The sequence below is a fragment of the Delphinapterus leucas genome, chromosome 4, assembly GCF_059928025.1.
Source record: "Delphinapterus leucas isolate spDelLeu-1000000601 "Yukka" chromosome 4, BTC_Dleu_Yukka2, whole genome shotgun sequence".
NCBI classification, from domain to species: Eukaryota; Metazoa; Chordata; class Mammalia; order Artiodactyla; family Monodontidae; genus Delphinapterus; species Delphinapterus leucas.
Window position 1 is genome coordinate 94,077,147 of NC_143132.1, and position 15,082 is coordinate 94,092,228.

The window sequence follows — 15,082 nt, forward strand, 5'->3', positions numbered from 1 at the left end:
TATAGTAACAAGATTACTAATGATGGGGAAAAGGAATTCTTATCTCTTTTTCATGGTATTGTTTATCTGACATGTGTTACTGAAGAAAGAAAGAAACTGCTCACTTTTTATATAATGTGATTAAAAGATATCAGTCCTTTCCTTTATAGTTAATGCTTTTGTTATAGGTTGAATTGTGTCCCCACAAAAGGTATGTAGAAGTCCTCCTCCCCAGTACCACAGAATGTGACCTTATTTGGAAAGAAGTCGGTTGCAGATATAATTAGTAAAGATGAGGTCATAGTGGAATAGGCTGGGTCCTCAATATTGTATAATGTGACTGGTGTCCTCATTATTTAAAGAAGGAAATTTGGAAACAGGAACAGAGACACACAGGGAAAACTCCATGTGGCAACAGAGGCAGAGATTGGAGTGAGGGAGTTGCAAGCAAGGAGCTCCAAGGATTGACGACCATCATCAGAAGTTCAGGAGACAAGAAAATATTCTACCCATAGCCTCAGAAATCTACCGACACCTTGATTTTGGACTCCTGGCCTCAAGAACTGTGAGAGAATAAATTTCTGTTGTTGAAAGCCACCCAGTCTGTGGCACTTTGGTTCAGCAGCCCGAGGAAGCTAATACAGCTTTGTACACTATGTTCAAGAGATCTATTTTTACCGATGCGCACAGATATCACCATCTATATATTTTTCTGAAATCTTTAAATTTGGCCTTTCATAGTTTGATAGTGGGATTCAACTGTAGTTTAATTCATGTGTGATGAGCTAGGGATGGAATTTTATCTTTTGCCATATCAGGGACCAGTTGTCCAGCACTGTTCATTGGCTAGTCTACTCTTTCCCCACTGATTTTAAGGTTTAATATCATATACCAACATCCCAGGAGGTCTGTTTCTGTGCTCACTTTCTTTTCCTATTGGCCTGGTTGTCCGTCCTTGCACCCATACCATCCATTTTTAAAAACTGTGATAAAATACAAATAACATAAGATTTACCATTTAACCATTTCTGAGTGTACAGTTCAGTGGCATTAAGTACATTCACACTTTTGTGCAACCATCACCCCATTCATGTCCAGAGCATTTCATTACCCCAAACTAAAACTTTATAACCATTAAACAATAATTCCTCATTTTCCCTTCCTCCCGCCCCTGGTAATCACCATACTACTTTCTTTATGAATTTGACTGTCCTATGTACCTCATGTAAATAGAATTATGCAATATCTGTTCTTTTATGTCTGGCTTATTTGACTTAGCATAATGTCTTCAAGGTTCAATCCATGTTGAAGTATGTGTCAGAATTTCATTTCTTTTTTTAAATTTTTTTAATTTAAGTACAGTTAATTTACAATGTTATGTTAATTTCTGCAGTTCATTTCTTTTTAAGTCTGAATAATATTGCATTGTTGGAAAATACATTCCACATCCTGTTTATTCATTTATCTGTTGATCATACTCTGGCTTTAGTGGTTGCTATTTGCTTTTCTATAAATCTTGATGTCTTGTATGTATGTTCTCCTTCTTTAGTCCTCTGTTTCAAAATAGCATGGGCATTTTGGTTTTTAACTCACAAACTTTGTGCAACATAAGTATCTTTCATTATGACTTTTTCAGGCAAAGTTTAGAAGGAAAAATGTTACGTCTGGCAGTTTAAATAAATATTCTGGGAAAAGCCTCAAATTACATTCCAAATACAGTTGGTACAGTGTCAGAACTACATGTAAACTTTTTTTAAATATAAATTTATTTTGTTTATTTATTTTTGGCTGCGTTGGGTCTTCGTTGCTGTACGCAGGCTTTCTCTAGTTGCACCGAGCAGGGATTACTCTTCATTGTGGTGCGTGGGCTTCTCATTGCAGTGGCTTTTCTTGTTGTGGAGCACGGGCTCTAGGCGCGCGGACTTCAGTAGTTGTGGCACGCGGACTCAGTAGGTGTGGCTTGAGGGCCCTAGAGCACAGGTTCAGTAATTGTGGCGCACGGGCTTAGTTGCTCTGCGGCATGTGGGATCTTCCCGGACGAGGGCTTGAACCTGTGTCCCCTGCATTAGCAGGCGGATTCTTAACCACTGCGCCACCAGGGAAGTCCCTACATGTAAACTTTTTGAACAGTCTGAATAATGACTATTGCCACCCAGAAGGAAAACAGCCCATTTGAACTAACGGGGAAGGAGATAGGAAGGAATGAAGGAAAACAGTCAGACTTCTTAGATTTTATAAGACGGGCTCATAGAGCTATTGAGCTACGGATATGTGATATTCTTTAAGACAAGGGAGGAAGGACCCCAAAGATGATTTAGAGATCATTAAGCCTTCTTCCTTGCTATCAAAAGGTGGGAATCTATCACTTCAGTTTTAACAGAACAATTCTTGCCCATTGCTGTGTGAGTGGTGCCACCCAAAGCCATGGGAGCAATGCTACCAAAGCTATGGAGGCCAGACCCCTGCCCAGCAGAGCCCTTGGGCAAGGCTGCCTCTGCCTAGATGTCAAAGAATGGAGCCGTCTAGAGCTGTGGGCATCCAGCCTAGGCAGAAGACCACAGAGTGGATGAGGTTACTGCAGAGAGCCCCTGCCAGGGAAATGCCCAATGGAGCCATGAGGGTGTGGCTGCTCCCGTGACCCCAAATCAGTAGAGCCACTGGTATGCAATTCCAGACAGGGAGAGCTGCAAGCATGCAAATCAAGGCAGTGAGAATTGCTCCCTGGACGGCCCCCAGCAAAGCTGTGGGCAGGGATGCCCCAGTGTGCACGAGAGGTCATTCCCATATCCCAGGGGCTCTGGCAGGCAGAGTATCGGGTGGAAGATTATTCTCAAGCCTTAAGATTTGATGTTTGCCTCGTTGGGTTTGGACTTGCTTGGGCCCTGCCACCCCCTTCTTTCCTATTTCTCCATTTAGGACTGGGAGAGTTTACCCTATTGCCTGTCCTGCCATTGTATTTTGGAAGCACATAACTTGTTGTATTTCATGGGTTCACAGCTGGAGGGCAATTTACCTCAGAATGAATCGTACCTTGAGTCTCATGCACATCTGATTCAGGGGATATGTATATGAGACTTTAAACTTGGACTTTTGAGTTAATGTTAGGAGGCATTAAGACTTTGGTGACTGTTGAGATGGAATGAGCATATTTTGCAAGCAAAATGGACATGAATTTTGGGGAGCCAGAGACATAATGCTGTGGGCTGAATGTTTATTTCCCTCCAAAATTCATATGTTGAAATCCTAATGCCTTATGTGATGGTATTAGAGCTGGGGCTTTTGGAAAGTGATTAGGTCACAATGTGTCCACCCTCATGAATGAAATTAATGTCCTTATATAAAAAGAAGCCTGAGATAGGTACCTTATCCCTTCTGTCATGTGAGGATACAATGAGAAGTCTGTCACCCAGAAGAGGGTCCCCACATGACCATGCTGGCACCCTGATCTTAACTTCTAGCCTCCAGAACTGTGAGAAATTAATTTCTTTTTTTTATAAACCACCCAGTCTGTGGCACTTTGTTATAGCAGACCAGATGGACTAAGACATTCTCCAGTCAGAGGACAAAAAGTGGTTGAATGAATTAAAAAATAAAATCCAGCAATATGCTCTCTACAAGGGACTCACTTTAGATTTAAAGATATACGTAGGCTGAAAGTGAAGGAACGGAAAAAGATATCCTATGCAAATGGTGACCAAAAACAGCAGGGTTGGCTACACTTATATTAGGCAAAATAGACTTTAAGTCAAAAACTGTCTCTATAGACAAAGAAGGTCATTATATAATGATAGAAGGTCAATTTAACAGGAAGATATAGCAATTATATGTACATATCCAACATCAGAACACCTAAATGTATAAAGCAAGTACCAACAGATCTGAAGGGGGAAATTGACAACAATACAATAATAGTAGAGACTTCAATATCCCACTTACAATAATGGACAGAACACCTAGACAGAAAATCAATAAAGAAACAACTGACTTTGTTGTTTGACAAAACACTGATGAAGGAAATTGAAGATGATACAAAGAAATGGAAAGTTGTCCCATGTTCTTGGATTGGAGAATTAATATTGATAAAATGTCCATACCACCCAAAGCAATCTACAGATTTAATGCAATCCCTATCAAAATACCCATGACATTTTTCACAGAACTAGAACAAATAATCCTAAAATGTAAATGTCCATAAAAGACCCCAAATTGCCAAAAAGATCTTGAGAAAAAGAAGAAAGTTGTCAGTATCACACTCCTGACTTTAGACTATACTACCAAGCCACAGTAATCAAAACAGTATGGTACTGGCACAAAAGGAGAAACATAGATTGATGGAACAGAATAGAGAGCCCAGAAAAAACCCCACATATCTATGGGCAGTTAATATATAATAAAGGAGGCAAGAATATATAATGGAGAAAAGACTGTCTCTTCAATAAAGGGTGCTGGGAAAATTGGACATCTATATATAAAAGAACAAAATTAGAGTATTTCCTCATACCATATACAAAAATAAACTCAAAATGGATTAAAGGGGGCTTCCCTGGTGGCGCAGTGGTTGAGAGTCCGCCTGCCGATGCAGGGGACAGGGGTTCGTGCCCCGGTCCGGGAGGATCCCACGTGCCGCAGAGCAGCTGGGCCTGTGAGCCATGGCCACTAAGCCTGCACGTCCGGAGCCTGTGCTCTGCAGCGGGAGAGGCCACGGCAGTGGGAGGCCCGTGTACCACAAAAAAAAAAAAAAAAAAAAAAATGGATTAAAGACCTAAATGTAAGACCTGAAACCATAAAACTCCTAGAAGAGAACATAGACAGAACACTCTTTGACATAAATCACAGCAATATTTTTTTTGGATATGTCTCCTAAGGCAAAGAAACAAAGGCAAAAATAAACAAATGGAACCTAATTCCATTTAAAAGCTTTTGCACAGCAAAGGAAACCATGATGAAACGAAAAGACAGCCTACTGAATGGGAGAAAATATTTGCAAATGATATGACCAAAAAGGGGTTAATATCCAAAATTATATAAACAACTCATACAACTCAATATTTTTAAAAAACCAAACAACCTGGTTAAAAATGGGCAGAAGACCTGAATAGATGTTTTTCCAAAGAAGATATACGGATGGCCAACAGGTACATGAAAAAATGTTCAACATTGCTAATCATCAGAGACATGCAAATCAAAACCACAATGAGATAGCACCTCACACCTGTCAATTCTTCTATTCCACATAGTACAGGAAGTCCTATCCAGAGCAATTAAACAAGAAAAAGAAACATTAAAAAGCATCCAAACTGGAAAGGAAGAAGTAAAATTTTCTCTGTTTGCAGATGACATGGTCATATATGTAGAAAATCCTAAAAACAACAACAACAAAAAAACTTTTAGAACTAATAAATGAGTTCAGCAAATTTGCAGAATACAAAATCAACATAAAAAAGTAAGTCACATTTCTATACAAAAACAACAAACTATCCAAAGAGGAAATTAAGAAAACAATTACATTCCCAATAGTAACAAAAAGAATAAAATACTTAGGAATTAACTTAACCAAAGAGATGAAAGATTTAATATTGTTAAAATGTCACTTTTATGCTAAGTGATCTACAGATTCAGTGTAATCTCTATCAAAATCCTCGTATCATTTTTTACAGAAATAGAAAAATATTTTTTAAATTTTATGCAGAACCATAAAAGACCCTGAATAGCCAAAGCAATCTTGAGCAAGAAGAACCATGCTGGAGGCATCACACTTCCTAATTTCAAAATATATTACAATAATCAAGAACAGTGTGGTACTGGCATAAGGATAGACAGGTGGACCAATAGAATAAAACTGAGAGTCCAGGGCTTCCCTGGTGTGCAGTGGTTGAGAGTCCGCCTGCTGATGCAGGGGACATGGGTTCGTGCCCCGGTCTGGGAAGATCCCACATGCTGCAGAGCAGCTGGGCCCATGAGCCATGGCCGCTGAGCCTGCGTGTCCGGAGCCTGTGCTCTGCAACGGGAGAGGCCACAACAGTGAGAGGGCCGCGTACTGCAAAAAACAACAACAACAAAAAAAAACCAAAAAAAATAACTGAGAGTCCAGTAATAAATGCATACATCTTTGTCCAGTTGATTTTTGACAAGTGTGTCAATGCCCTTCAATGGGGGAAAGAATAGCCTCTTTAATAAATGGTACTAGAACAACTGAATATCCATATGCAAAAGGATGAACGTGGACTTCTACCTTAACCCATATAAAAAATTAACTCAAAAATGATTATAGACCTAAATATAAGATCAAAAACTACAAAATTCTAGAAAACATACAGGTAAATCTTGTATTTGTATTTGGCAATGGATTTCAGATATGACACCAAAAGTAAGAGCAACAGAAGAAAAAAATAGACAAACTGGACTTCATCAAATTAAAAACTTTTGTACATAAAAAGAACATTATCAAGAAAGTGAAAAGCCAACCTATAGAATGTGAGAAAATATTTGCAATTCACATATCTGATAGGGGGCTTAACAGCCGGACCACATAAAGAACTCTTACAACTTAACAACAAAAAAACAAACAACACAATTAAAAATTGGACAAAGATCAAAACCACAATGAGACATCAATGTATACCCATTAGGATGGTTACTATCAAAAAACAACAACAAGAGATAATAACAAATGTTGGTGAGGATATGGATAAACTGGCACCATACATTGCTGTTGGGAATTTAAAATGGTGCAGCTGCTGTGAAAAAATTGGTGGTTTCTCAGAAAGTTAAACATAAAATTACCATATTACCAAGCAATTCCACTCCTGAGTGTATTTCCAGGAGAAATGAAAATAGATACTTAAACGAATACTTGGACGTGAATGTTCATAGAAGCACTATTTACAATAGATCAAAGGAAGAAATAATCCAAATACACATTTTTATTTAGATGAATGAACAAACAAAATGTGATATATACATACAATGAAATATTACTCAGCTAGATATATATTGTTTAAGGTGCATACGTATGAATCCATAAAGAAAATTACTGGTATGAAAAAGACATAATTTCAGAGTGAAGGGAGGGGATGGAAGTGCAGAGGATCTCAAGGGAGCATCAGAGGTAACAATAATGCTCTGTTTCTTAATCTGGACGTGGGTTCACTGTGTTGGTTCTCTTTAGCATAATTTTTCATACCTGATGCATATATTACTAATATTTTATAATTTGAATATAATTTATCTGAATGGTATTGGTAATCATGCCAAACCAGAGATCTGGGGGGAGAATACACTACTCTTTGATCTACCAATGTGTTTTTTTTTTAACAAAGTGAATCAGTTATACATATACATATGTTCCCATATCTCTTCCCTCTTGCATCTCCCTCCCTCCCACCCTCCCTATCCCACCCCTCTAGGTGGTCACGAAGCACTGAGCTGATCTCCCTGCGCTATGCGGCTGCTTCCCACTAGCTATCTATTTTACGTTTGGTAGTGTATATATGTCCATGCCTCTCTCTCACTTTCTCACAGCTTACCCTTCCCCCTCCCCATATCCTCAAGTCCATTCTCTAGTAGGTCTGTGTCTTTATTCCTGTCTTAGCCCTAGGTTCTTCATGACCATTTTTTTTTCTTAAATTCTATATATATGTGTTAGTTTACGGTATTTGTCTTTCTCTTTCTGACTTACTTCACTCTGTATGACAGACTCTAGGTCTATCCACCTCATTACAAATAGCTCAATTTCGTTTCTTTTTATGGCTGAGGAATATTCCATTGTATATATGTGCCACATCTTCTTTATCCATTCATCCGATGATGGGCACTTAGGCTGCTTCCATCTCCTGGCTATTGTAAATAGAGCTGCAATGAACATTTTGGTACATGACTCTTTTTGAATTATGGTTTTCTCAGGGTATATGTCCAGTAGTGGGATTGCTGGGTCATATGGTAGTTCTATTTGTAGTTTTTTAAGGAACCTCCATACTGTTCTCCACAGTGGCTGTATCAATTTACATTCCCACCAACAGTGCAAGAGGGTTCCCTTTTCTCCACACCCTATTCAGCATTTATTGTTTCTAGATTTTTTGATGATGGCCATTCTGACTGGTGTGAGATGATATCTCATTGTAGTTTTGATTTGCATTTCTCTAATGATTAATGAAGTTGAGCATTCTTTCATGTGTTTGTTGGCAGTCTGTATATCTTCTTTGGACAAATGTCTATTTAGGTCTTCTGCCCATTTTTGGATTGCGTTGTGTGTTTTTTTGTTATTGAGCTGCATGGGCTGCTTATAAATTTTGGAGATTAATCCTTTGTCAGGTGCTTCATTTGCAAATATTTTCTCCCATTCTGAGGGCTGTCTTTTGGTCTTGTTTATGGTTTCCTTTGCTGTGCAAAAGGTTTGAAGTTTCATTAGGTCTCATTTGTTTATTTTTGTTTTTATTTCCATTTCTCTAGGAGGTGGGTCAAAAAAGATCTTGCTGTGATTTATGTCATAGAGTGTTCTGCCTATGTTTTCCTCTAAGAGTTTGATAGTTTCTGGCCTTACATTTAGGTCTTTAATCCATTTTGAGCTTATTTTTGTATATGGTGTTAGGGAGTGATCTAATCTCATATTTTTACATGTACCTGTCCAGTTTTCCCAGCACCACTTATTGAACAGGCTGTCCTTTCTCCACTGTACATTCCTGCCTCCTTTATCAAAGATAAGTGACCATATGTGCGTGGGTTTATCTCTGGGCTTTCTATCCTGTTCCATTGATCTATCTTTCTGTTTTTGTGCCAGTACCATACTGTCTTGATTACTGTAGCTTTGTAGTATAGTCTGAAGTCAGGGAGCCTGATTCCTCCAGCTCCGTTTTTCATTCTCAAGATTGCTTTGGCTACTCGGGGTCTTTTGTGTTTCCATACAAATTGTGAAATTTTTTGTTCTAGTTCTGTGAAAAATACCAGTGGTAGTTTGATAGGGATTGCATTGAATCTGTAGATTGCTTTGGGTAGTAGAGTCATTTTCACAATGTTGATTCTTCCAATCCAAAAACATGGTATCTCTCTCCATCTATTTGTATCATCATTAATTTCTTTCATCAGTGTCATAATTTTCTGCATACAGGTCTTTTGTATCCTTATGTAGGTTTATTCCTGGATATTTTATTGCTTCTGTTGCAATGGTAAATGGGAGTGTTTTCTTGATTTCACTTTCAGAATTTTCATCATTAGTGTATAGGAATGCCAGAGATTTCTGTGCATTAATTTTGTATCCTGCTACTTTACCAAATTCGTTGATTAGCTCTAGTAGTTTTCTGGTAGCATCGTTAGGATTCTCTATGTATAGTATCATGTCATCTGCAAACAGTGACAGCTTTACTTCTTCTTTTCCAATTTGGATTCCTTTTATTTCCTTTATTTCTCTGATTGCTGTGGCTAAAACTTCCAAAACTATGTTGAATAAGAGTGGTGAGAGTGGGCAACCTTGTCTTGTTCCTGATCTTAGTGGAAATGCTTTCAGTTTTTCACCATTTAGGACAATGTTGGCTGTGGGTTTGTCATATATGGCCTTTATTATGTTGAGGAAGGTTCCCTCTATGCCTACTTTCTGCAGGGTTTTTATCATAAATGGGTGTTGAATTTTGTCGAAGGCTTTCTCTGCATCTATTGAGATGATCATATGGTTTTTCTCCTTCAATTTGTTAATATGGTTTATCACATTGATTGTTTTGCATATATTGAAGAATCCTTGCAGTCCTGGAATAAACCCCACTTGATCATGATGTATGATCCTTTTAATGTGCTGTTGGACTCTGTTTGCTAGTATTTTGTTGAAGATTTTTGCATCTATGTCCATCAGTGATATTGGCCTGTAGTTTTCTTTCTTTGTGACATCCTTGTCTGGTTTTGGTATCCGTGTGATGGTGGCCTCATAGAATGAGTTTGGGAGTGTTCCTCCCTCTGCTATATTTTGGAAGAGTTTGAGAAGTATAGGTGTTAGCTCTTCTCTAAATGTTTGATAGAATTCTCCTGTGAAGCCATCTGGTCCTGGGCTTTTGTTTGTTGGAAGATTTTAAGTCACAGTTTCAATTTCAGTGCTTGTGACTGGTCTGTTCATATTTTCTATTTCTTCCAGATTCAGACTTGGCACATTGTGCATTTCTAAGAATTTGTCCATTTCTTCCAGGTAGTCCATTTTATTGGCATAGAGTTGCTTGTAGTAATCTCTCATGATCTTTTGTATTTCTGCAGTGTCAGTTGTTACTTCTCCTTTTTCATTTCTAATTCTGTTGATTTGAGTCTTCTCCATTTTTTTCTTGATGAGTCTGTCTAATGGTTTATCAATTTTGTTTATCTTCTCAAAGAACCAGCTTTTAGTTTTATGGATCTTTGCTATCATTTCCTTCATTTGTTTTTCATTTATTTCTGATCTGATTTTTATGATTTCTTTCCTTCTGCTAACTTTGGGTTTTTTTTGTTCTTCTTTCTCTAATTGCTTTAGGTGCAAGGTTAGGTTGTTTATTCGAGATGTTTCCTGTTTCTTAAGGTAGGAATGTATTGCTATAAACTTCCCTCTTAGAACTGCTTTTGCTGCATCCCACAGATTTTGGATCGTTGTGTGTCCACTGTCATTTGTTTCTAGGTATTTTTTTATTTCCTCTTTGATTTCTTCAGTGATCACTTTGTTATTAAGTAGTGTATTGTTTAGCCTCCATGTGTTTGTATTTTTTTCAGATCTTTTCCTGTAATTGATATCTAGTCTCATAGCGTTGTGGTCAGAAAAGATACTTGAAACAATTTCAATTTTCTTAAATTTACCAAGGCTTGACTTGTGACCCAAGATATGATCTATCCTGGAGAATGTTCCATGAGCACTTGAGAAAAATGTGTATTCTGTTGTTTTTGGATGGAATGTCCTATAAATATCAATTAAGTCCATCTTGTTTAATGTATCATTTAAAGCTTGTGTTTCCTTATTTATTTTCATTTTGGATGATCTGTCCATTGGTGAAAGTGGGGTGTTGAAGTCCCCTACTACGAATGTGTTACTGTTGATTTCCCCTTTTATGGCTGTTAGTATTTGCCTTATGTATTGAGGTGCTTCTATATTGGGTGCATAAATATTTACAATTGTTATATCTTCTTTTTGGATCAATCCCTTGATCATTATGTAGTGTCCTTCTTTGTCTCTTCTAATAGTCTTTATTTTAAAGTCTATTTTGTCTGATATGAGAACTGCTACTCCGGCTTTCCTTTGGTTTCCATTTGCATGGAATATCTTTTTCCATCCTTTTACTTTCAGTCTGTATGTGTCTCTAGGTCTGAAGTGGGTCTCTTGTAGACAGCAAATATATGGGTCTTGTTTTTGTATCCATTCAGCCAATCTATGTCTTTTGGTGGGAGCATTTAGTCCATTTACATTTAAGGTAATTATCGATATGTATGTTCCTAATCCCATTTTCTTAATTGTTTTCGGTTCGTTATTGTAGGTCTTTTCCTTCTCTTGTGTTTCTTGCCTAGAGAAGTTCCTTTAGCAGTTGTTGTAAAGCTGGTTTGGTGGTGCTGAACTCCCTCAGCTTTTGCTTGTCTGTAAAGGTTTTAATTTGTCCATCAAATCTGAATGAGATCCTTGCTGGCTAGAGTAATCTTGGTTGCAGGTTTTTCTCCTTCATCACTTTAAATATGTCCTGCCAGTCCCTCCTGGCTTGCAGAGTTTCTGCTGAAAGATCAGCTGTTAACCTTATGGGGATTCCCTTGTGTGTTATTTGTTGTTTTTCCCTTGCTGCTTTTAATATGTTTTCTTTGTATTTAATTTTTGACTGTTTGATTAATATGTGTCTTGGCGTGTTTCTCCTTGGATTTATCCTGTATGGGACTCTCTGTGCTTCCTGGACTTGATTAACTATTTCCTTTACCATGTTAGGGAAGTTTTCAACTATAATCTCTTCAAATATATTCTCAGTCCCTTTCTTTTTCTCTTCTTCTGGAAACCCTATAATTCAGATGTTGGTGTGTTTAATGTTGTCCCAGAGGTCTCTGAGACTGTCCTCAGTTCTTTTCATTGTTTTTTCTTTATTCTGCTCTGCAGTAGTTATTTCCACTATTTTATCTTCCAGGTCACTTATCCATTCTTCTGCCTCGGTTATTCTGCTATTGATCCCATCTAGAGTATTTTTCATTTCATTTATTATGTTGTTCATCATTGCTTGTTTCATCTTTAGTTCTTCTAGGTCCTTGTTAAATGTTTCTTGCATTTTGTCCATTCTATTTCCAAGATTTTGGATCATCCTTACTATCATTATTCTGAATTCTTTTTCAGGTAGACTGCCTATTTCCTCTTCATTTGTTAGGTCTGGTGGTTTTTATCTTGCTCCTTCATCTGCTGTGTGTTTTTCTGTCTTCTCATTTTGCTTATCTTACTGTGTTTGGGGTCTCCTTTTTGCAGGCTGCAGGTTCATAGTTCCCGTTGTTTTTAGTGTCTGTCCCCAGTGGCTAAGGTTGGTTCAGTGGGTTGTGTAGGCTTCCTGATGGAGGGTACTAGTGCCTGTGTTCTGGTGGATGAGGCTGGATCTTGTCTTTCTGGTGGGCAGGTCCACGTCTGGTGGTGTGTTTTGGGGTGTCTGTAGACTTATTTTGATTTTGGGCAGCCTTTCTGCTAATGGGTGGGGTTGTGTTCCTGTCTTGCTAGTTGTTTGGCATAGGATGTCCAGCACTGTAGCTTGCTGGTCGTTGAGTGAAGCTGGGTGCTGGTGTTGAGATGGAGATCTCTGGGAGATTTTCGCCGTTTGATATTATGTGGAGCTGGGAGGTCACTTGTGGACCAGTGTCCTGAAGTTGGTACTCCCACCTCAGAGGCACAGCACTGACTCCTGACTGCAGCACCAAGAGCCGTTCATCCACATGCCTCCGAATAAAAGGGAGAAGAAGTAGAAAGAAAGAATTAGTAGAAGTAGAAAGAAAGAAAGGAGGGAGGGAGGAATGGAGGGAGGGAGGGAGGAAGGAAGGAGGGAAGGAAGGAAAAAAAGAAAGAAGATAAAGTAAAATAAAATAAAAGGTAATAAAGTTATTAAAATTTAAAAAATTAAGAGAAAAAAAACGGACGGATAGAACCCTAGGACAAATGGTGGAAGCAAAGCTATACAGACATAATCTCACACAGAAGCATACACATGCCCACTCACAAAAAGAGGAAAAGGGGAAAAAAGTCATAAATCTTGCTCTCAAAGTCCACCTCCTCAATTTGGGATGATTCGTTGTCTGTTCATGTATTCCACAGATGCAGGGTACATCAAGTTGATTGTGAAGCTTTAATCCGCTGCTTCTGAGGCTACTGTGAGAGATTTCCCTTTCTCTTCTTTGTTCTCACAGCTCCCGGGGCTCAGCTTTGGATTTGGCCCTGCCTCTGCGTGTAGGTCGCCGGAGGGCATCTGTTCTTCGCTCAGACTGGATGGGGTTAAAGGAGCAGCTGATTCGGGGGCTTTGGCTCACTCACGCCGGGGGGGAGGGAGGGGCACGGAGCGTGGGGCGAGCCAGCGGCGGCAGAGGCCAGCATGACGTTGCACCAGCCTGAGGCGCGCTGTGCGTTCTCCCGGGGGAGTTGTCCCTGGATCCCGCGACCCTGGCAGTGGCGGGCTGCACGGGCTCCCCGGAAGGTGGGTGTGGATAGTAACCTGTGCTCACACACAGGCTTCTTGGTGGCGGCAGCAGCCGCCTTAGCGTCTCATTCCCGTCTTGGGGTGCACGCTTTTAGCCTCGGCTCGCGCCCGTCTCTGGAGCTCCTTTAAGCAGCGCTCTTAATCCCCTCTCCTCGCGCACCAGGGAACAAAGAGGGAAGAAAAAGTCTCTTGCCTCTTCGGCAGGTCCTGACTTTTCCCCGGACTCCCACCCGGCTAGCCGTGGTGCACCAACCCCCTGCAGGCTGTGCTGACGCCGCCAGCCCCAGCCCTCTCCCGGCGCTCCGACCGAAGCCCGAGCCTCAACTCCCAGCCCCGCCCGCCCCGGCGGGTGAGCAGAGAAGCCTCTCGGGTTGGTGAGTGCCGGTCGGCCCTGATCCTCTGTGCGGGAATCTCTCCGCTTTGCCCTCCGCACTCCTGTTGCTGTGCTCTCTTCCGCGGCTCCGAAGCTTTTCCCCTCCGCCACCCGCAGTCTCCGCCCGCGAAGGGGCTTCTAGTGTGTGAAAACCTTTCCTCCTTCACAGCTCCCTCCCACTGGTGCAGGTCCCATCCCTATCCTTTTGAGGTTTATTCTTTTTTCTTTTGCCCTACACAGGTACGTGGGGGGTTTCTTGCCTTTTGGGAGTTCTGAGGTCTTCTGCCAGCGTTCAGTAGGTGTTCTGTAGGAGTTGTTCCACGTGTAGATGTATTTCTGGTGTATCTGTGGGGAGGAAGGTGATCCCCGCTTCTTACTCTTCCGCCATCTTCCCGGAAGCCTCCCAATGTGTTTTTAAAAAACACACTTTATTGGGTCTTTTGAATTGCAGAAACAAAAAAAACCATGTTGGTTGTGATGAGTGAAATGTAGAAATGTATGAAGGAGAGTTTAAAAATCTTCCCTCTCTCCTCCCACCATGAAGATTCCAATGATAAAATGATGTATCCTTTTACATCTTTCTGCTGACACAAGCATATATAGTCAATATTCCAGCTTTATTAATTGTTTCTTTTATTTTATAAATGGGAATATATATAATTATATATATGTGCACATGTGTGCATGTGTGTGTGTGTGTGTGTGTATAAAACTCAGTGACTCATTGATTTAACAGTATTTGGACCCCTTTCTATGTAAAAACATTCAGGTCTAGTTGATTCTTCTTAAATACTGCATAATACCTCATTGAATGACTAGATCCTAATTTAGTCCACCATCAGTTTGTTCCCAGTTTTTTCTCACTACACCTAATGGTACAATGAACTTCTTTGTCTTTGGTCCTTTTATTCGGGGTCCTAAATTGGGATTACTAGGCCGATTGAACATTTTAGATGTTAAAAATAACTGTCTGATTACTTTCTTAATCTTTTGCTGCAGTTCGCAGTCTGGGCAGCAGGAACGAGAATGCTCTGTTCCCCACGGCATCATTAGAAGGGGCTATTTACTACTTCTCCTCTTGTTTGCCGACCTGGTG

At 39.8% G+C, this 15,082-nt stretch overlaps 1 protein-coding gene across 4 annotated transcripts in view; it reads left to right on the plus strand.

Annotated features, from left to right (window-relative positions):
- The first annotated feature begins 342 nt into the window (after positions 1 to 342).
- Positions 343 to 15,082, plus strand: part of GHSR (growth hormone secretagogue receptor) — a 42,368-nt gene continuing 27,628 nt past the window's right edge. For 3 of the 4 annotated variants that reach the window (XR_016393083.1, XR_016393082.1, XM_089910842.1), the window contains exon 1: positions 343 to 15,079. The gene's annotated coding sequence lies outside the window, so the exon portion shown is untranslated. The remainder of the gene's footprint in view (positions 15,080 to 15,082) is intronic. The other variant, XR_016393085.1, reaches the window with a different exon arrangement.